The following is a 22,990-nucleotide window of genomic DNA, read 5'->3' as shown; positions in this document are numbered from 1 at the left end:
TTTTAATTTCATTTATTGTGTTGTTCATCACTGTTTGTTTGCTCTTTAGTTCTTCTAGGTCCTTGTTAAACATTTCTTGTATTGTCTCCATTCTATTTTCAAGATTTTGGATATCTTTACTATCATTATTCTGAATTATTTTCCAGGTAGACTGCCTATTTCCTCTTCATTTGTTTGGTCTGGTGGGTTGTTACCTTGCTCCTTCATCTGCTGTGTATTTCTCTGTCTTCTCATTTTGCTTAACTTACTGTGTTTGGGGTCTCCTTTTCACATGCTGCATGTTTGTAGTTCCCATTGATTTTGGTGTCTGACCCCAGTGGGTAAGGTTGGTTCAGTGGGTTGTGTAGACTTCCTGGTGGAGGGGACTGGTGCTTGTGTTCTGGTGGAGGAGGCTGGATCTTATTTTTCTGGTGGGCAGGACAACTTACAGTGGTATTTTTTGGGTGTCTGTGAACTTACTATGATTTTAGGCAGCCTCTCTGCTAATGGGTAGGGTTGTGTTCCTGTATTGCTACTTGTTTGGCATAGGGTGTCCACCACTGGAGCTTGCTGGTCATTGAGTGGAGCTGGGTCTTAGTGTTGAGATGGAGATCTCTGGGAGAGTTTTTGCCTTTTGATATTAAGTGGGGCAGGGGGGTCTCTGGTGGACCAATGTCCTGAACTTAGCTCTCCTACTTCAGAGGCTCAGGCTTGGCACACAGTCAGAGCACCAAGACCATGCCATCCTCACTGCTCAGAAGAAAAGGGAGCAAAAGAAAGAAAGAAAAAAATAAAATAATGTTATTAAAATAAAAAAATATTAAAAGTAAATAATTTTATTAAAAATAAATATTAATAATTGTTAATTTTTTTATAAAAATTATTTAAAATAATTAGTAAAATAAATTTAATAAATTATTAAAAATAGAAAGAAGCACACACAAGCACACTCCCAAAAAGGAAAAATATATATATGTAAAGGAAGAGAGCAACCAAATCAATAAACCAATCTACCAATGATAATAAGCTCTGAATACTAAACTAAGATAAACATGAAACAAGAAACGAATTAGATGCAGAAAGCAAACCCAAAGTGTACAGTTGCCCCCAAAGTCCACCTCCTCAATTTTGGGATGATTTGTTGTCTATTCAGGTATTCCAGAGATGCAGGGTACACCAAATTGATTGTGGAGCTTTAATCCACTGCTCCTGAGGCGGCTGGGAGAGATTTCCTTTTCTCTTCTTTGTTCTCAAAGCTCCCGGGGTTCAGCTTTGGATTTGGCCCTTCCTCTGCATGTAGGTCGCCTGAGGGTGTCTGTTCTTCGCTCAGACAGGACGGGGTTAAAGGAGCCGCTGATTCGGGGGCTCTGGCTCACTCAGGCCAGGGGGACGGAGGGGTATGGATGCAGGGTGAGCCTGCGGCGTCAGAGGCCGGCGTGATGTTGCGCCGGCCTGAGGTGCCGTGCATTCTCCCGGGGAAGTTGTCCCTGGATCCTGGGACCCTGGCAGTGGCGGGCTGCACAGGCTCCCGGGAGGGGAGGTGTGGACGGTGACCTGTGCTCGCACACAGGCCTCTTGGTGGTGGCAGCAGAGGCCTTCGCGTCTCCTGCCCGTCTCTGGGGTCCACGCTGATAGCTGCGGCTCGGGCATTTCTCTCGATCTTGTTTAGGTGGTGCTCTTAATCCCTCTCTTCACACACCCTGAAACAATGGTCTCTTGCCTCTTAGGCAGGTCCGACTTCTCCCGGACTCCCTCCCGGCCAGCCGTGGCGCACTAACCCCTTCAGGCTGCGTTCACTCCGCCAACCCCAGTCCTCTCCCTGTGATCCGACCGAAGCCGAAGCCCGAGCCTCAGCTCCCAGCCCCGCCCGCCCCGGCGGGTGAGCAGACAAGCCTCTCGGGCTGGTGAGTGCCGGTCGGCACTGATCTCTGTGCGGGAATCTCTCCGCTTTGCCCTCCGCACCCTGTGGCTGCGCTCTCCTCCGTGTCTCTGAAGCTCCCCCCTGCCCACCCCCATGTCCACCAGTGAAGGGGCTCCTAGTGTGTGGAAACCTTTCCTCCTTCACGGCTCCCTCCCAGAGGTGTAGGTCCCCTCCCTATTCTTTTGTCTTTGTTCTTTCTTTTGCCCTACCCAGGTGTGCAGGGAGTTTCTTGTGTTTTGGGAGGTCTGAGGTCTTCTGCCAGCGTTCAGTAGGTGTTCTATAGGAGTAGTTCCACATGTAGATGTAGATTTGATGTATTTGTAGGGAGGAAAGTGATCTCCACGTCTTACTCCTCCACCATCTTGAAGGCCTCATCCTTTGATTTGAACCTGCCTTGTGGCTGCCAAAATGCCAGGCCCGATTGCCCACACAACTGGTTTCTCTTCATATATCTCTTTATGTCCTAGCCTGCGAACCACAGCTGTCAGGGTACTTGGAGAAGTGAGTATCTGGCAATTTTCATGTCTGTCGTAGGGGTGGGCTGTGACAGTGGGGAAAGGGGGCTGGTTTTGAGTGGGAAAACCAATACATGCTGTCACCTTATGCAGGATACATGACACAGAGGAGAAGTTCAATGCATTTTCATTTACAAATTTCCCCTCATGTGTCTTGCTTCCTCTCAATTGTGTTCCTGTTTCTCTTTTTCTAATTCTCTTTTTCGTTTATCTTTACTTTCCTCATTCTTCATTTTATTCCTGCTTATTTTTCTGCCCATAATACAGAAGTGAAACATAATCATTTCTAACATCATCAAATTTTGTGTTTTTTATACAGAAACCAACAAACCGAACGCTATCTGTTTCTCCATAGGTAAAAGAAAGCAAAATTGTCTGACCTTGACCTGCCTCTTCAGTCTCACCCCCACCATCCACTGATCACACTTCACATTCTGGGAGTTTGTTAACGTTATTTTATTCTCCCCAAATTTACTTCCTCCAATATAGACCTGCGAAATGCTCTACATACTCTGGAATCTGGCTCAATTGCCTTTTACATTGCCAACCACAGATAATGATTTCCTTTTCAGTTCCCTCAAGGTGCCTCCTTTAGAGCTTTTTAGCACATAACATCTGACTAAGGTTAGAGATGTTCATTCACGTTTCTCCATTAGCTTGTAAATACCTTAAGACAGCCACTATATTTTGTTCACATAACCTACAGTTCACACTACTTAAAAAAAATTTTTATAGCTTCTGTAGTAAAAATGTAAATGCTGTGGAATGGAATAATCTTTAAATGTTTATAATGTTAAAATTTGCATGCAGTTTTGTTCAGGTATTCGATTCAGTTGGGTTACCGAGATTTTTTAAATCCTAAAAGTTTGATTTTGTGTGTCTTCTGGTGTTTTTCCTTTCAAAGATTTTATTACTATGTGTATATTTTTGTCCAATTAAAATGTAGTCATTTTTGAAATTTTTAACAGAGGAAAATAACATCACTTACTCTCATTTAGCAGATAATAAATTTGTAATACATTTTGAGCTCTGTGAACTAAAATCTGAGTATTGTTATCTCATATCGTTAGCATTTTGCCTGGAAACCACTCCCTCTAGGCACATATGGGGTTTTTATTTTTATGCATAAATTTGCATAACTTCTTCACTATCTTTCACAGACTGCAGTCTTTAGACATTAACTTGATAAATATCATGATCAAGTCATCAGTTTCAGTCTGGTTCAGTGGGTTGGAAACTTCTTAATGGAGATACTTCCTTATCTACTCAACCTTCCCAAGTCTCTCTCTGTCTCTGTCTCTGTCTCTGTCTCTCTTTAGCAAACAGGCACTTAATCAGTAGTGACTGGAGACTGACGTAAAAAACTTTCATTTTCAAAGATAATTTACATGGTTTTGTTTAGTACTTTCAGATAACTCCAAGTCAGCATAAAATATTCAGGAACAACTTTCTTCAGAAAATGATCCACAATTGTACACAGGAGCCATCATGCACAGGCAAGTGAGTGATTGTTCTGTGGCATTTGATAGGTTAATTTTCTCCCAGCTTCATCAGCCTACACAGAAAATGTCCTTACAACTATATTAAACTTGAATTCCCTAAACTCTCATCTGCTTGACTGCCAAGTTCCCCATCACCACCTCCACTCAAATATTTATGGGTACTGCTTGCTGGTGTTTGCCAGAAGTCACTGGGATGAGGTCCCCTGCCTCAGGCACAGGCAGTCCACAGACACTCCACCAGAAGCAGGACCTCGGCTCCTGATGCACAGTGAAGATGCCACTGGGGGAAGAATTATCTGAGTCTCAGCTCTGGGGAGCTGGTACTCTCTTGACACACTTGACAAGTGAGAAAAATCCTATCCTCTGTCTTACAGTCAGTTGGGTCCCACAGTAAGTTTGCATAAGTGCCAGAGTCAAGGGAAGCATCTCTTTCAACTCTCACAGGGTCCTCTTCTTCACAAAGCACATAGATGCCATTAGAACCTGCCTCCGAGTGGTGGGTGACTGTTCTAGATGCTATCCTGTCTTATAGCTAGTTCAGTATCAGAAACCCCATCACCTCCCATGCACAATGACAGCTGCTGGAGCTTCTGTTAATCTCGCGTTTATCTGAATACTAGTTATGGGTGAAGTCCAAGTCGTCCTCCCACCCAGGAAAACCTTCAAAAGCTCTATTCATCAATGGATGTAAATAGATATCCACTACCTCCACCAGAGAGGATCATCTGACTCCTAGATCTGACCCCTTAATTTAGGCTTTTATAATGAGACATTTTATAAGTATACCTAGTAGAGAAATGACCACTGAGATATAGGAAAAAATCCTAATGTAAAAAGCTCTAAAATTACAGCAGTCAGCATACACTTCCCAAATCAGAACTTGACTACCAAGTTTTATATCCTTACTCATCAATTTGCTACATGTATGACCTTGGGCAAGTGTTAGTTATTTATTGCTGTGTAACAAATAATCGCAAAATTAGCACCTTAAAAAGTCACATATTTATTATCCCATAGTTTCTCTGGGTTGGAAATCTGGGCAGGACTTGACTGGGTTCCCTGCTCCAGGATATTTCACAAGGCTGAAATTCAAGGTGTCAGCCAAGACTGGGGTCTCCTATCAGGCTAGACTGGGGAAAGAAACACTTCCAAGTTCACATAATTGTTAGGAGGATTCAATTCCTTACAGGTTATTGGACTTAGGACACCAGCATCTAGCTGTTAGCTGGAGGCCACCTTTAGTTCCTTGTGACATGGGCCTCTTTATATGGCAGCTTTACTTCACCAAAGCCAGGATGAGAAAGAATCAATGGGAGAGTTTGGTAACAAGATGAGATTTACAATCTCATGTATCCTAACACAGAAGTGATATCCCAACACCAGGCCATACTCTATTGGCAAGAAACAAATCACAGGTCCCACCATGCTCATAACAGGAGGTAGGGTTTTATAGAAGACCATCTAAGAGCCTAGCTACCAAAATAAATCACTTATTTGTGTGTATTTCTTTTTAAATATGTAAAATGGAGAGACAAATGAAGATAATAAGAGTACCTACTTCATAGATTGTGAAGACTGAACACTTAGGTCCACACGAAAACCTGAACATAGGTATTTATAACAGCTTTTTGCATAATTTCCAAAACTTGGAAGCAACTAAGATGTCCTTCAGTAGGTAAATGAATAAATAACTGTGTTACATCCAGAAAATAGAATATTATTCAGTGCTAAAAATAAATGAGCTATCACGCCATGAAAAGGCACGGGACAACCTTAAATGCACATCACTAAGTGAAAGAAGCCAACCTGAAAAGGCTATGGACTGTCTGATTCCAATTATATGACATTCTGGAAAAAGCAAAACTATGGAGACAGTAAAAGGATAAGCGGTTGCCAGGGGCTGGGTTGTGGTGTTGGGGGGAGATGAATAGATTGATCACAGACAATGTTCAGAGTGAATTTTCAGAGAATGAAAATATTCTGTGTGATACCATGATGACGAGCACATGTCCTTATTGTCCAAACCCACAGAGTGTATAACACCAAGACTGAACTATAATGTAAACTATGGACTTTGGGTGATTATGATGAGTCAAGGTAGGCTCATCAGTTTTAACAAATGCACCACTCTAATGGGGGTGTGGATAAAGGGGGAGGTGATGCATGCGTCAGGGCATAGATCTATAGCATACCTCTGTATCATCCCCTCAATTTTGCTGTGAACATAAAAAAGTTTTTTTTAAATCCATTTTAAAAAGACAAACCAATTTAAAAATTGGCAAAGGAATTGAATAGGCTTCAAAAAAAAAAGGATACACAAACGTCCAATAAGTACACAAAAAGATGCTCTGCATTATGAATTACAAAGGAAGTGCAAATCAAAACCACAATGAGCTACCACACCACCCCCTAGGATGGCTCGAATTAAAAAGACAATAATAGGTGTTGATAAGAATGTGGAAAAATGGAATCTTCATACATTGCTGGTAGAAGTGTGAAACAGTGGGACCATATTGAAAAATACTTTACAGGTTCCTCAAAATGTTAAACGTCGATTTACCACAAGATCCAACAAGACCCACTTGTAGGTATATGTTGAGAAAACAGAAAACACATGCCACACGAAAACTTGGGCATCATGTTCACAGCAGCACTGTTCACAATAGCCCAATGGTGGAAACAAACCAAGTGTCCATCAACTGACGAATGAATAAACAAAATGTGGTTTGTACCTACATGGCAGTATTTTTGTCAACAAAGGAATCATTTGGTGATAAAAAAAAAGAGTGAAGTACTGACATAATACATGCTGCAATAAAGCTGTTATTTTAAAAAAGCAATTGAATTGTAGAATGTAGAATGGACCTAAAGAGGAAGGGCAACTTTTATATCTATGTAAAAAATGTTTGTTGCACGGGGCTTCCCTGGTGGTGTGGTGGTTAAGAATCTGCCTGCCGATGCAGGGAACATGGGTCCGATCCCTGGTCCAGGAAGATCCCACGTGCCGCGGAGCAACTAAGCCCACATGCCACAACTCCTGAGCCTGCGTCCTAGAGCACGAGCCACAACTACTGAGCCCGCATGCCACAGCTACTGAAGTCCGTGCGCCTACAGCCCGTGCTCCACAACAAGAGAAGCCACCGCGATGAGAAGCCCGTGCACCACAACGAAGAGTAGCCCCCGCTTACAGTAACTAGAGAAAAGTCCGCACACAGCAATGAAGACCCAAGACAGCCACACTCCCCCCCAAAAAATTTTGTTCCTTAATACCATATACTTTTCTTTTTTTTTTTTTTTTTGTGGTACGCGGGCCTCTCACTGTTGTGGCCTCTCCTGTTGCGGAGCACAGGCTCAGTGGCCATGGCTCACGGGCCCAGCCGCTCCGCGGCATGTGGGATCTTCCCAGACCGGGACACGAACCTGTGTCCCCTACATCGGCAGGCGGACTCTCAACCACTGCGCCACCAGGGAAGCCCAATACCATATACTTTTAAACTTTTAAGTTGCCAAACATTTAGCCATTACAGATTATTCCAACCATTGCTTGCCCATATAATTATGCCTAGGTGACTTAAAAATAATTTGATTCGCTCTCTTAATTCTGTTGTATCAAAACCAGTCGTGCCTCTTAAACTATGACATCTGTTACATGTGCAAACAGACTGAAATATATTAACTTTAGCAAAAGTGCAACAAACTCCTATTAATTCCTGGAGCCACAATTCTGTTAAGGTTAGAGGTATATTAATCAAATTATATAACTTATGTAAAGTAGAATACAAGCACTCTAAATTTCCAAAGAAGTCCTTTGCTTTGCCGGGAGTAAGAGAAAAACTCTAGCAGCACAATAGAAATTATTTTATCCTCACCTCACATTAGATTACTTTCTTCCTTTGAAAATAAGGAAGACTTTTTTTTATATGTCAAGGAATGAATTCCTAGTTGTTTCTAAACTTGAAAAATAGTCCTGGACCGTTTGTTTCAAGCATCATGGAACTCTGTTGTCAATAACGATCCGCTTATTTGTTAGCCACCTGGGAACTGTGGGAGGTGTGGGCTGTCCAACTATCTTTCGATTATGTCCTTGGAAAGGAGCTGCGGGTGCCACGCCAATGCTCCTTTGGTATTCTTTTAATGCCAGACAGATCATGTTTTGAATTTCTGTCAGTCTCATCTCTTAATACTGGTGAATTCAGCCCATAGCCATTAAATACTGCTGTGACATGTACGAGCAGTTACTGCAGTGTTCACAGACCGGAGCAGCAACGCTGAACCAAATGGCAGCAAGCTCGAGTCTCCTCGCTTCCCTTCTAAATTGCACAGCACATCTATATAATCCAGCCACAGGCAGCAATGTGGCTACTCATCCTTCTCCTAGGGCCCACTAAGAATCTCCTGTGGGAATCAGACTGATGAAATATTTCAGCCATAAAATTACAAGGTAGGGGACTCACAATACTGTCTCATTTATTTTCTTTTAAAATCTGCCTGGTTAATCACAAGTCTGCATAGCTCACATTGATTCATTTAATTAGCTACTTTTTAAATGTCATATATCCACCCAGAAGCTTTTGCATTATGATTTTGGCCTTAAAAATCTAAGCTAAATGGAATAATATAATCGATGACCCATTAGAATTTTAAAATATGCCTTTGATGTTTTAAAAAACATGTCTTCTAATTTTTATTTATGCAATCTTAGAATAAGGTTGAGAGTAATTCTACTGAAGCATCTATATAATTTAATTCTGAGTAAAAATAAAGCAGATTAATAAGGGGAAAATATCTTGCCTTTCTTCCTATTCTAGTTACATTAAAAAAATCAAAAGAAAATTTATTTTCAAATTTTGTAGTAGATTAACTTTCAGAACAAAACTTAGAAGAGCTGAGACTTCAAATTAAAAATAATAATAACTAAATCAATATTCGTTTACCAAGTGCCTATATGCCAGATTCTATTCATGGGTAACTTTGAATATTAACTGTATGATCCATTTAATAACATTGATAAAATTAACATTTGGGAGCTTTCTCACTGAGTGATAAAATTAACCTTTGAGCACTGTTTAGCACTATTCCCATTTTACAGATATGAAACACAGAGAGGCTAAGTCACTTGCCCAACGTCACACAGCTAGAAATGCAGAGCTGTGATTCTAACAGAGGCAGCCTGTCTCGGAAGACTTCATGCTTCACCACAAGGCCATCTGGCCATTCTTCCCTTAAACTAAACCTTCTCCTGCATTTTCTGTTTTCTTCTTCCTTTTCTTCCTCTTCTTGTTCTTCCCCTTCTTCTCCTTCTTCTCCTTCCCCTCCTCCACCACGTCCTCCTCCTCCTCCTCTTCCTCCTCCTTCTTTCTTCCTCTTCTTCTTCTTCTCCTCCTTCCTCTCCCTCACCCTCTCTCTTCAGTTATGGCAACACATAGCACTTTGTCTTTACAATTTACTTTCATCTCTCTGTAGTTTTAGACTTTTCCTTTCTAATTTTCCTCTCCACCCTTTATTGTTAGCCGCTTCATCCCTATTTTCAGATCCTGTTGATATCAGGCACATCACAGAGCCCTGATCCTGGATGGTGCCTTCATGTTCTGACCCTGTTTCTTCATTTTCCACCTGGCTCCTGAGGTTCCACAATGGTGAGAAGCTTGTGCAACTGGCCAATGAGTCTACTGACTCATCAGTGACTTGACCAGTTTGAGAAACTAGCTAAGTGTATTCCTTTTAGTATTTGTTCATTCTGACAGTTTGTAGCCTTGGTGTGCTACGATCCATGTGTCAGACAGGAATAGTTCCCGGTCACTATTCCTTACTGATGTCTCCAGAAAACCATTTAATTTTCCAAGGGTTGTGATCATATTAGTCACACATGTCAAAATCAGTCATGCTTCTCTTCCAAAATAAAAAGCAAAAGATATTATAATCGCCAAGGCATACATGCTTCAACAGCAAAAAATATTTTCAGGAGCTTGTGGAAGTGCAATTGTATCAAAAAGTAGACAATGCTTTATGCCGTGAAACTTGTCTATATTTAATCAGTGGAAGCAAATGTGCTTTTTGATTCCATGTGAAAAAGTAACATAAGTAACAGCTATTAAATTAAGCATAATAATAATTAGGGGAAATTTGTACTTAATACTGTCATAAATGTACAAATAGTTAAAAATATTTCTTCCTTGGTTTTTATTCTTTTCTTTTTTCTTGGAAATAGAAATGAATATATTTTTAAAACATATTATTCTTTAACCTATTCTGAGAAGATTAACACTATGAATATCACATGAATATATTTTAAAAACATATTATTCTTAACCTATTCTGAGAAGAATAACCCTATGAATATCACACATTTTTATGGCAGGAGAGAAAGAGCCTGCACATATGTTATTTTAACACCCCCCCATCACCCAGAGGAACAGGAGGACTCTGGAGGGTCATAGATGTTCGGTGACCCATGCAAGGTTAGTCTGCTAGGAAGTCTCAGAGTTGTGTATAGAACACACTTCTCCAGACTATTGGGTTGGTGCACTTTCTACCCATTGGCTTGTCTCTAAATGTGTGAGGAGAAGTCATAGGCAATCCCTTCCTTTCTCTCAATGCAGTGGTTCTGTTGTTGAACCCAAGTTCATGTGTCTGATGCAGAGTGAGGCCAAAGAAAATGAAATGTCAGAGTTTGGAGCAGAGAAAGGTTTATTGCAAAGGGCCATGCAAGGAGAACAGTGTGACTCATGCTCAAAACTCCCTGATGGATTTTAGGGAAGAAGTTTTAAAGGCAAGGTGAGGGAGGGGAGTCACAGGGTGTGATCAGCTCACACACAATTCTCTGATTGGTTGATGGTGAGGTAACAGGACAGGGTCACAGAGGTTGACGTCAGGCTCCAGTAGGTCTGGGGACTACATGCTCACAGTCATCAAAGTAGTTAACTTCTTCCATTTGGTGGGGGGTTTAGCAACTGTAAAACAGCTCAGGAAATGTACATCAGATACCATTACCTAGGTACTTCAGGGAGGAACTAAAGATTCTGTGGCTGCCATATGGCCAATGTACCGTTTAAACTGTTACCAATTCTCCTAGCCCAACTGCTACTTTTGTCACTGCATGTTCACATCCTTTCAGTCCTTAATTCTTAAGCCAGGCTTTTGTGACTCACGGATGCGTGAGAGACTACAGCATTCCTACAAACAAGAGGCAGACAGAAGACATGGGAGGAGGAGTCTGTCCCAGGAAGACCCCATAGGGTCCTGCTCAGTTACATTTGGAATACTTGAGTGCACGAGAATTATCAAAATGCAGATTCCAGGATACTTTGTCCTAAAAGTCAGGATTGGAGCAAAGGAATCTGCATTTTGATAGTCATATCTGTTGTTTCAACTGATGGTTCAAAGGCCAAAATTAAAATTTTTCCTATGTTCTAATTCTACCTTATTTTTAAAAGTTCGTTTAGGAAAAGTACGGGAATGATTAGATAAGAAATATGACAGCCAAGCATTGATATTTTAGGCTAAATTCAAGGGCAGCTGCAGAACTAGAGTGAGAAGAGTAATTTAATTGCTAAAGCCACATTTCAGATGTAAATGTTTCTCTACAAACTACGATTTTTGCTCTTACTACAACTGTTTTTTTTCCTTTTTAACCTTCCAAACTGGGCTGGAAATTTGAAAGCAGTTTTCTTCGTAACACTTTCCATCCCCACACAAACCCCAGCATTTGGAAGGAATGTCTGCGATATGTCATTTTTGATATTTCTACTCTTTGTCCCTGAAGGAAATTGACAGTGAAAAAAAAATGACATGGAAATTTCCAAAATCTGATAATGAAATGAAGCTTAACTTCTGTCCTAGAAACAGACAAGCCATGTTCAGAATTCTTCCCAAGCCATGTATTTTCTTAATATTTGTTTAAACTTCTCCTCTGTTGGACAATTTATTTCTAGCAGTAATAAATGATTTAGAGCTGTTTCCTAGGTCACCTCTAAAAAGTGTTCATTTTTGAAATTTAGCTCTCAAGTTTATACCCTACTGTGATTATATCAAAAGCAGATTTGTAGTTTTGATTAAATGTTGTAATTACTTCTTTATAAGTGTGGTACTCTTTAGTTAAAATTCTAAAATGTGAACTTGAGAATATGATTTTAAACTGTAATTTTGATATACACAGAATATCTTTGCTACTGACCAATCACTTTTACTGAAATCAGCTACTATTAATTGATTTACTCTTACTCGGAAATGATCAGGCTGTTTTTTAACACTTACAGACAATAAACACCTCAGACTGTGGGTCTGTGTCTGATTCATCTGCGTGATCTCCCTAGCAGGTTGCAGACACAGAGGATATCAAGTAAGCACATAATTGTTTTCTGTTATCAGATATTTGGAGACACACAGACAAACAATCCAATACTGAATTTTCCACTTACTCATTTTCTCACTTTAGACAAATTAGTCAACCTCTTATTTTTGTCACCTCTGAAGAAGTAATAAAAAAAGTGCTGCCCTCAGAGAGTTAGCATGAAAATTGAAAGAGGTAATGTCTTTCAAACACTTCATATGGTACCAAAATCATTCTAAGTACTCACCTGCAGTTAGCTGTTAATAAACAAAGGAAAGATAATAAAATGTTTTTTGATGACCACATGTATATTATGATGGTAAACAATAGGGAAAAACCTAAATATGCATCTAGAGGAGATTGGTAGAAAAAAATACATAGAATATTATACCACCAGCCAAAGGGATAAGAAAGTGCTTTAGATACTGATATAGAAATCACTACAAGAAATGCTGTTATCTAGAAACCAAAAACAAATTATAGTGCAGAGTGGGTATATATGCTACCAGGTGTGAAAAAGAAGTGGGGGAAATTTATATGCACCTTTACCAGGCTGGAGAGTTCATGCAGGTGAATCAGACACAGACTCTTATTTTGAGGAGCTTATTGAATTTAAGTGTTAAAAACAGCCTGGTCATTTCTGAGTAACAGGATGTAACTATATCAAGATAGATAGACAGATGATAGTTGATAGATAGATAGATGATAGATATACATATATTTTTTTTTTGGAGAGAAAGAAATTTTCCTCTACCTTTTAGCTTCTTCTGGCTGGTCTAAGAAATAAATTGACATGAGACAGATTGACAGGAGAAAGTGAAACAAAGTTTAACAATATGTATGCATGGGAGATACCTAGAAAAACTGAGCCGCTCCCCCAAATACCTGAAATCCTCACCTTAAGGACCATCTTCAGCTAAAGATAAAAGAGGATGTTGGGGATAGTGGTTTGGGATTTCAAAGGGGATGAAGGCAATTCACCTGGAGATGGGAAAGCAAAAGTTTGGTAAACAAATGTTTGCTGGGCCATGCAGTTCACAGTGGGACGCAGAGTGGACTCCGACGTCTAGGCCCTGTTTCCCCGCCACACCTACCTGGCCAAGTTCTCTGCAGATATCTCTGGTGATAATTCTTTTTTAGACAGGAAAAGGGGACGATGACAAGAAAAACCTCCCGAGTCTTCTGTTTCTTGAAAATAACAGCCTAGATTAATCCCCTTGCCAAAGAGACACAGTTAGGGGTGGCAAGTTGTGCTGCCCTGAAGTCCCATGTTTGAAACTTCTCCAAGAAGCCTCGGAGTCCAGAAGCTGAGTCGGTAGATCGTTCCATCCCACTGACCAGGTCTCTCAGTCCTGACAGTTAAATTCACTTCAGGAAGTGGTGGTGGAGATGGGCTCTGAAAGCTAGGCCTTTAAGTTGTGAGAAATCAGGTCTTTATTAAATATTCTTCTTAAGAAGAATTTCTCTAGAGACAAGATAAAAACAAAGGTTAATGTTTGAAGCAAATTATAAACTCAGTGTCTGAGTCCTGAGAGATACCAGTTGAGAAGATCTCTAGATGTCTGTGTCCAAGTACCTTTTGTAGTTTGCATGTCTCTGATGATGTCACCAGGTGTTCAGGTAAACTTCTGAGTGACCCACACGGCAACAGGCATGAAGACTGTATCTAGACATGAGCTATGGCGGTGATCTCTCGTAAGATGAAATCAAGTTCTTCGGCCTCAGTCTGCAGGGTTTCGGGAAAAGAATAATTTTACTTCAAAAGTGGGAGAGAATGGACACATTCGTTTGGAGAGTTGTAGTAAAATATTTGAGGAAACTAGAAGAATTCAGGATCCAGTCCAGTTTACACGTGGAGAAAAACAAAGCTTCAAAGATGATTAACAGAACTAGAATCTAATATCCACAACTGTGTATTATCGTGCTACTGAAACATATTTTTTTCTCTAAAGGCACCCACATTTCTACAAAGATAAATTGAGACTAATTTTTTTTTTTGCAAAATAAGTTTAGTTTCATTAAACTTGAATTGATTATGTACGTAAGTCCAGCAAGAATAGTAAGTGACCCTACAGATTCTTTTAAATATGCTTCGCTGGAAGTTTTCATAAGGAATCTCCAGATTGAACTTTGAATAGCATTTCAAGGTCAGGAAGCCATGCCAAGGAATTACCATCAGACTCACCTGTAATACCTATAGCTTTGGATTAATTCCTCTCTTTCTGAGGTCCCCCAAATATCCTGAGTTTCCTGCACCTGCCAGGAAGTGACCTTCCTTACTCACCTGGTAAGGCTGCTAGGAAACCCTGAAAACAAGGTGCCAGGCTATTTTTTCAAGGGGCTTTATGGCCCCATAAAGTCAATCTTAGTTCCTTAAAGCTGTCTGGTCATATCTGAGGCCGTGCTTGCCTCTCTTAAAATATGATATGCTGGTCAAAGCCTTAGTAATATAAACAATGTTTCCAACTGTGTCCAGTTCCAAGGATAGCATATTCTTAGTGAACTTATGTAAATAATTATATTGCCATGAAAATAAGAATACTCACTAAGAGTTTCCAAATTCTGGAGGGACCAGGCAGGGAGAAAAATATAAATATTTCAATTCTATTTATAAAGTTATAATTCAGCAAATTGCTGTAAATCTTAGTTAGCTTAAGAGAAGATGTTTCCTTATATCTGGAAAACAAAGATTGAAAAGGTAGTAATAGTTCAGACAAAAGTCTTAAAAATTATAATCATATTCATCAGTTCATTCAGTCCTATGTAATTAATTCTTGTTGATCTTGATCCTTTATTAGAAGTTTTATGAAACCACCCATTTTTCTATTAGGGTTCTGTAATTTCTTACTTAGTTTAGTGGTATGATCTGAAAGTTATCAAAAGCCCATATTTGTCAAAAAGTCCTTTCTATGAATCTTTTTTGAAGATGAAGCATTTTTGTAGAAGCATCAGAGTAAAACAGTAGTTGTCTGTAAATGACAAAAGATATGGCTATAGATCTGATTATAATGCAATTGACAGGAAAATCTGGTTATTTCTGTGACATACAACAATTTAAAATGATAACTAGAATTATGATTGATAACATTTTACCAGGACATATCAGATTTGGGAGAATTTCATATGATTTTTACAACACATATTACAAATATTCATCCATTCAATATAACCTAAGAAGGCTTGTCGTCACTAATTTGACAATGCTTCCATGTAATTTTTTAAATGTTTATTTTATATTGGAGTAGAGTTAATTAACAATGTTGTGTCGGTTTCATGTGTACAGCACAGTGATTCAGTTATACATATATATGTATCTATTACTTTTCAAATTCTTTTCCCAGTTAGGTTATTACAGAGTACTGAGCAGAGTTCCCTGTGTTATACAGTAGGTCCTTGTTGGTTATCTATTTTAAATATAACAGTGTGTACATGTCAATCCTGAACTCCCTACTATCCCTTCCCCCGATCTTTCCCCACTGGTAACCATAAGTTTGTTCTCTAAGTGTGTGGGTCTGTTTCTGTTTTGTTAAGTAATTTCTTTGTATCCTTTTTTTAGATTCTGCATATAAGTGATATCATATGATATTTGTCTTTGTCTGACTTACTTCATTTAGTATGATAATCTCCAGGTCCATCCATGTTACTGCAAATGGCATTATTTCATTTTTTTTTTTTTTTTTTTGCGGTATGCGGGCCTCTCACTGCTGTGGCCTCTCCCGTTGCGGAGCACAGGCTCCGGACGCGCAGGCTCAGCGGCCATGGCTCATGGGCCCAGCCGCTCTGCGGCATGTGGGATCTTCCTGGATCGGGGCACGAACCCGTGTCCCCTGCATCGGCAGGCGGACTCTCAACCACTGCGCCACCAGGGAAGCCCTCATTCTTCTTAATGGCTGAGTAATATTCCATTGTATACCTGTACCACATCTTCTTTATCCATTCCTCTGTCAGTGGACACTTAGGTTGATTCCATGTCTTGGCTATTGTAAACAGTGCTGCAATGAACATTGGGATGCATGTTTCCTTTTGAACCATGTTTTTTTCTGCGTATATGCCGAGGAGTGGAATTGCTGGATCCTATGGTAGCTCTATTTTTAGTTTCTTAAGGATCCTCCATACTGTTATCCATAGTGGCAGCACCAATTTACATTCCCACCAACAGTGTAGGAGGGTTCCCTTTCCTCCACACCCTTTCCAGCGTTTATTGTTTGTAGACATTTTGATGATGGCCATTCTGGCTGGTGTGAAGTGACATCTCACTGTAGTTTTGATGTGCATTTCTCTAATAATTAGCGATGTTGAGCACATTTTCATGTGCTTCTTGGCCATCTGCATGTCTTCTTTGGAGAAATGTTAATTTAGGTCTTCTGGCTATGTTTTGATTGGGTTGTTCGGGTTTTTGGAACTGAGCTGCATGAGGTTTGCAAATTTTGGAGATTAATCCCATGTCAGTCACATTGTTTGCAGACATCTTCTCCCGTTATGTGGGTTGTCTTTTCATTTTGTTTATGGTTTCCTTTGTTGTGCAAAAGCTTTTGAGTCTGATTAGGTCCCATTTGTTTATTTTGTTTTTATTTCCCTTACTCTGGGATATGCATTGAGAAAGATAGTGCTGTGATTTATGTCAGAGAGTGTTCTGCCTATATTTTCCTCTAAGAGTTTTATAGTATCCAGTCTGACATTTTGGTCTTTGATCCATTTTGAGTTTATTTTTGTATATGGTATTAAAGAATGTCCTAATTACATTTTTTTACATGTAGCTGTTCAGTTTTCCCAGCACCATTTATTTTTTTATTTTTATTTTTGCATTACGCGGGCCTCTCACTGTTGTGGCCTCTCCCGTTGTGGAGCACAGGCTCTGGATGCGCAGGCTCAGTGGCCATGGCTCACAGGCCTAGCCCCTCTGTGGCATGTGGGATCTTCCCGGACCGAGGCACAAACCCGTGTCCCCTGCATTGGCAGGCGGACTCTCAACCACTGTGCCACCAGGGAAGCCCCAGAACCATTTATTGAAGAGAGTATCTTTTCTCTATCGTGTATTCTTGCCTCCTTTGTTGTAGAGTAATTGACCATAGGTGTATGGGTTTATCTCTGGGCTTTCTATCCTGTTCCATTGATCTCTATGTCTGTTTTTGTGCCAGTACCATACTGTTTTGATGACCATAGTTTTGTGATATAGTCTGAAGTCAGGAAGTCTTCTTTCTTTTTTTTTGTTTGTTTGTTTTTGTTTCTTGTTTTTTCCTCAAGATTGCTTTGGCTATTCAGGGCCTTCTGTGTATCCATACAAACTTTAAGATTTTATTTTCTAGTTCCATGAAAAAGTCTGTCAGTAATTTGACATGGATTGCATTGAATTTGCAGATTGCCTTGGGTAGTATAGTCATTTTGGCAATATTTATTCTTCCAATCTAAGAAAATGTTATATTTGTCCATCTGTTTGTGTCATCTGTGATTTCTTTCAACAGCATCTTATAGTTTTTGGAGTACAGATATTTTGCCTCCATCGATATGTTTATTCCTAGGTATTTTATTCTTTTTGATGTGATGGTAAATGGGAGTGTGTCTTTAATTTCTATTTCTGATCTTTCATCGTTAGTGTATAGAAATGCAAGAGATTTCTGTGTATTAATTTTGTATCCTGAAACTTTACCAAATTCATTGATGAGCTCTAGTAGTTTTCTGGTAGCATCTTTACAATTTTCTATGTATAGTATCATGTCATCTGCAAATAGTGACAGTATTACTTCTTCTTTTCCAATTTGTATTCCTTTTAAGTGTTTTTCTTCTCTGATTGCTGTGGCTAGGACTTCCAAAACTATGTTGAATTAAAGTGGCAAGAGTGGACATCCTTGTCTTGTTCTTGATCTTAGAGGAAATGCTTTCAGCTTTTCACCATTGAGTATGATGTTAGCTGTAGGCTTGTCATATATGGCCTTTACTGTGTTGAGGTATGTTCCCTTCATGCCTGCTTTCTAGAGAGTTTTTATCATCAATTGATGTTGAATTTTAGCAAAAGTTTTTCTGCATTTATTGAGATGATCATATGGATTTTATTCTTCAATTTGTTTATGTGGTGTAACACACTGATTGATTTGTGGATATTGAAAAATCCTTGCATCCCTGATCCAAGGATTTGGGATTGACCATGAACCCACTTGATCATGGTGTATGATCCTTTTAGTGTATTGTTGGATTCAGTTTGCTAGTATTTTCTTAAGGATTTTCGCATCTATGTTCATTAGTGGTATTGGCCTGTAATTTTCTATTTTGTGTGGTGTTTTTGTCTGGTTTGGGTATCAGGGTGATGTGGGCTTCATAGAATGAGTTTTGAAGTGTTCCTTTCTCTGAGATTTTTTTGGAATAGTTTTAGAAGTATAGGTGTTAGCTCTTCTGTAAATGTTTGATACAATTTGCTTGTGAAGCCATGTGTTCCTGGACTTCTGTTTGTTGAAACTTTTAAAATCACAGTTTCAATTTCATTACTTGTGATTGATTGGTCTATTGATATTTTCTATTTCTTCCTGGTTCGTTCTTCAGAGATTGTACCTTTCTACTAATTTGTCCATTTCTTCTAGGCTGTTCATTTTATTGGCACATAGTTCCTTGAAGTAGTCTCTTATAATCCTTTATATTTCTGTGGTGTCCATTGTAACTTCTCCTTTTTTGTTTCTAATTTTATTGATTTGAGCCCTGTCTCTTTTTCTTGGATTTTTTTTTTTTTTTTTTTTTTGCGGTACACGGGCCTCTCACTGTTGTGGCCTCTCCCGCTGCGGAGCACAGGCTCCGGACGCGCAGGCTCAGCGGCCATGGCTCACGGGCCCAGCCACTCCGCAGCATGTGGGATCTTCCCAGACCGGGGCATGAACCCGTGTCCCTGGCATCGGCAGACAGACTCTCAACCACTGCACCACCAGGGAAGCCCATCCTGGTTTCTTTTTTATTTTATCTTCTCTCCAGGTGTTTAGGCTGTGCTCTGTCTTTGCAGCCCGTGACTTTGCAGCCTCAGTGATGCTTTCAGTGACCCATTCTTGGTCAGCCAAACAAATTAAAAACCTCCTTGAGTCTGTTTTGTTTTTCACAGTTTCTAAAAATACAATGCCATTTCCACTATTGTCATAAATCCCTTCTTGCCATTCTTCTTTTTCTTTTGAAGTGACTAATAGGAATTCCTTTTATCTGAAGGTATTAGGTAATGATGAAACTCCCACTGCTGATAATAACTGCTCCAATATTCTGCAAGCTCATCCTGTACTTTTGCTTTTGCTACATATATTCAATGGATTGGAGGTGTTTGTTTTGTTCATGTTCCTTTTTTAAAAAAATGTTTGTTGTTGGGGCTTCCCTGGTGGCGCAGTGGTTGGGAGTCCGCCTGTGGATGTGGGGGATGCGGGTTCGTGCCCTGGTCCAGGAGAATCCCACATGCCATGGAGCGGCTGGGCCCGTGAGCCATGGCCGCTGAGCCTGCGCGTCCGGAGCCTGTGTTCCGCAGCGGGAGAGGCCACAGCAGTGAGAGGCCTGCGTACCGCAAAAAAAAAAAAAAAAGTTTGTTGAAATATAGTTGATTTACAATGCTGTGTTAGTTTCAGGTGCACAGCAAAATGATCCAATTACATATATTCTTTTTTAGATTCTTTTCCATTAGAGGTTATTACAAGATATTGAGTATAGTTCACTGTGCTATACAGTTGGTCCATCTTGGTTATCTGTTTTATATATGGTAGTGTATTCACACTCTTTTAGATGTGTATCTTGCAGTTATTCATCTTTAGGTGTTTCTCGTATGTGGAGGACTTATATTTGTGTGGTTTATATTTGGCAGGAGGACAGTATGATGCATTATATATATGTGAGTGCATCCTTGGAAGTACCTTCATCTTATTCCCTACATAATATTTCTAATACATTGGAAATTCATTATTCTTCTCTAATATTAAAAAAGGAAAGGATTGAAGCATTATTCTTATGTCTACATTATGAATTTCTATATTCTAATACCTATTATATGAATCAATTTCAAAATACTGTAATTTCAGAGTGTAATTGCAAACATGCTAAAGCCCAGAAACAAATTCCTACATTTAATGGAACCTAGCTGAAATTGCCTACTGAAATTGAGGTTCATTGCCTCTGAAGAGCCCCACAGAAGTCCCTATTGTGGGGGGAGGAGGAAAGGAGTCAGATATTTTACATGAATTTTTTCAAATTCTAAAATATATGGTAGGCTATTGCAAACTGATTTTATAAAGAAAGGACCCAGCTGCTTTCCAGATTTCATTTAAAGATTCATAAAGACCAAAATAAGAAGGTACAGAAGCCCAAGGATGACTTTTTTTGCCATGAGCAAAAAGCACAGAAAAGAATGATGGGTGCTTTAAACGCATTTCTAGCTAGACACTCAGGTCAGTTAAACTACTGTCCAGCAAATATCTATTCATTAACCCCATACCTCCTTTGGAGAAGGATACTTTCCTGTACTTTGGATGTTGCCTTCTCCATGTGGCTTGTCTTGGTCAATGGATGCAGGTGGAGGTAAGACTGTACAAGTTCAAGTGCAGATCTTAAGTATCATTGTCTATTTACACTTATTCAGGTGTGACTCTGACCTCTCCCAAAGTAGCCACTATTCCTACTTCCTGAGCCCCAGAATGGACCCTCATGGAGTGGAGCCGCCTTGGAAACAGAGTCATAGAGGATGATTCACGTGGTTTCCAGTGTGAGAACAAATACTTATTGTTATAGGATATAGCAACAGTGTGGTTGTTTTATGTGCAGGCAAGACTGACTACTACACATACCTGTGATGATAGGAATTAATCAGAAGACTCTGTGTTTACTCACCACAGCCTTGATCCTTGGACACTTTTCCAACTATAACCTAGGTCCCTCCAATACTGGGGTTGAATAGATGCTAACTTTCTCTTAAAGGTATGGTTTCTCTTTCAAGGTATGGTTTTATATTTTTTAAAGTTGCCTATTTCTAAGCACACTTGTATCTTAGTACAGGGATCCTGCTGGGATAACGTAACTTAAATCATATATATTTTGAGCAAACAACTGACCTAAATGAGAGAAAGGGAATACAGAGTAAATAAGATAAACACTTAACAAATAGCAAAGTGATAGATTTAAATACAAACATTTTAGTTATTAATATAAATAAACTAATTTCTCCAATTAAAAGAAAAAAATTATTATATTGCACCACAACAACAAAGCCAGCTATATGCTACTTACAAGAAGTTCACATAAAATATAAAGATACTGAAAAGTAAGGAAAAATAGGATTGAAAAAGATGCACCATGTAAACATTACCTAAAAGAAATTTTTGTAGCTATAGTAAAATCAAACTAGTAGACTTTCAGGTAAAAACTCGCAAAACATTAGTTCAAATAAAGATATATATATATATATATATATATATATATATATATATATATATATATATATACATATATACACTTGCTTATAAAGCTAGAGTAATTAGCACAAGGTTGTATTGGTGTAACAATATATATGCATAGACAATGGAACAGAATAGAGATTTTAAAAAGATACGTACATATATGAATGCCTGATTTATAATTTAGGTGGTACTCTTGAGAAAGAAAATATAATAGTAAACACTTGGACCAACCATTGATAAGAAATTTAGCTACATATATGATAAAATGAGATATTAATTTTCTAATGAGTAAATAATTTACAAAAGAAAGATAAGTAAATTGAACCCTTAATAATATGGTTTCTAAACCTAATTGAAAAAATTTTACAAATATATTTCTCTAAAATGAAACTTAAATTAAAACCATTTTCCCCTAAAATCCTAAACTGTCTTAGCAGGCAGGAATTACTCAGCTAGGTTCTGGGGAGAAGGTGGTAGTGGGAGACCCAGGCAGGCAGTCAACCTGGTATTAGCGGTCTGTTCACCAGATGAGGGTCATGAGGCTGAGGTTCAGAGACAGGATATGGGGTTCAGGCAGGACCAACACATCCTGTTATGCAGTTTGTAAACAGCACACAGGTGTCCAGCCAAGGGAGTCAATCGGGGCTACTTACCAGTCCTGTGAGTTTTAAGTTCCAGCTGTTTATTTCCAGAGAAGATGCCTTTTTCTAATTCACACAGAAATATGATGTAAACTCTGCAACCAAGGCAAGTAGTAACAACAAGACATGGCCCCAGTCCCAGTGGACATATGGGTAGACCTTTGATTTTGATTATAGGAACAAAGTAATAGCCAGATTACTAAATATAGGGCATAAAGTCTGAATGATAGGAGCAGGAGACTGAACCTAGTTTTGTCCCCTTGTACTCTCAGATCTCCTTCTTAATTACCTCTGACTGTAGACAGATTTGGTCTCAAGTCCCAAGGCAAGGGCAAGACTGTAGGTGGGGGTCAAATGGCTCCAATACAAGTATAAAAGGAGCAGGGAGAGTAGGCAGTGAGGGAGGCCATTATGTCAGCCTCCTGGTTTGCCTCCATTCCAAAACTCCAGATTAATGGACAACAAAACATTTTGTCACGTGCCCATTAAAGCAGCCAATGACTGATTTCCTAAATCTGGGGTGGCCTACATCAAACCCATCCTGCAAATCAGTGCCATACCACGGCAGCCCAAGCACATCTCTCCTTTGCTGAAAGCTCTTTGCTATTTCCCTGTTTTGTCTAGAATAAATCTTAAGATGGCTTATTAATGCATCCATGATATGATGCATGCCTATTTCTTAAATACAATTTCATTGAGGTT

This window comes from Kogia breviceps, chromosome 6 (genome assembly GCF_026419965.1).
Source record: "Kogia breviceps isolate mKogBre1 chromosome 6, mKogBre1 haplotype 1, whole genome shotgun sequence".
In the NCBI taxonomy this organism is placed as follows: domain Eukaryota; kingdom Metazoa; phylum Chordata; class Mammalia; order Artiodactyla; family Physeteridae; genus Kogia; species Kogia breviceps.
The sequence above is the reverse complement of the archived record's forward strand: the minus strand, read 5'-3'. Positions refer to the sequence as shown.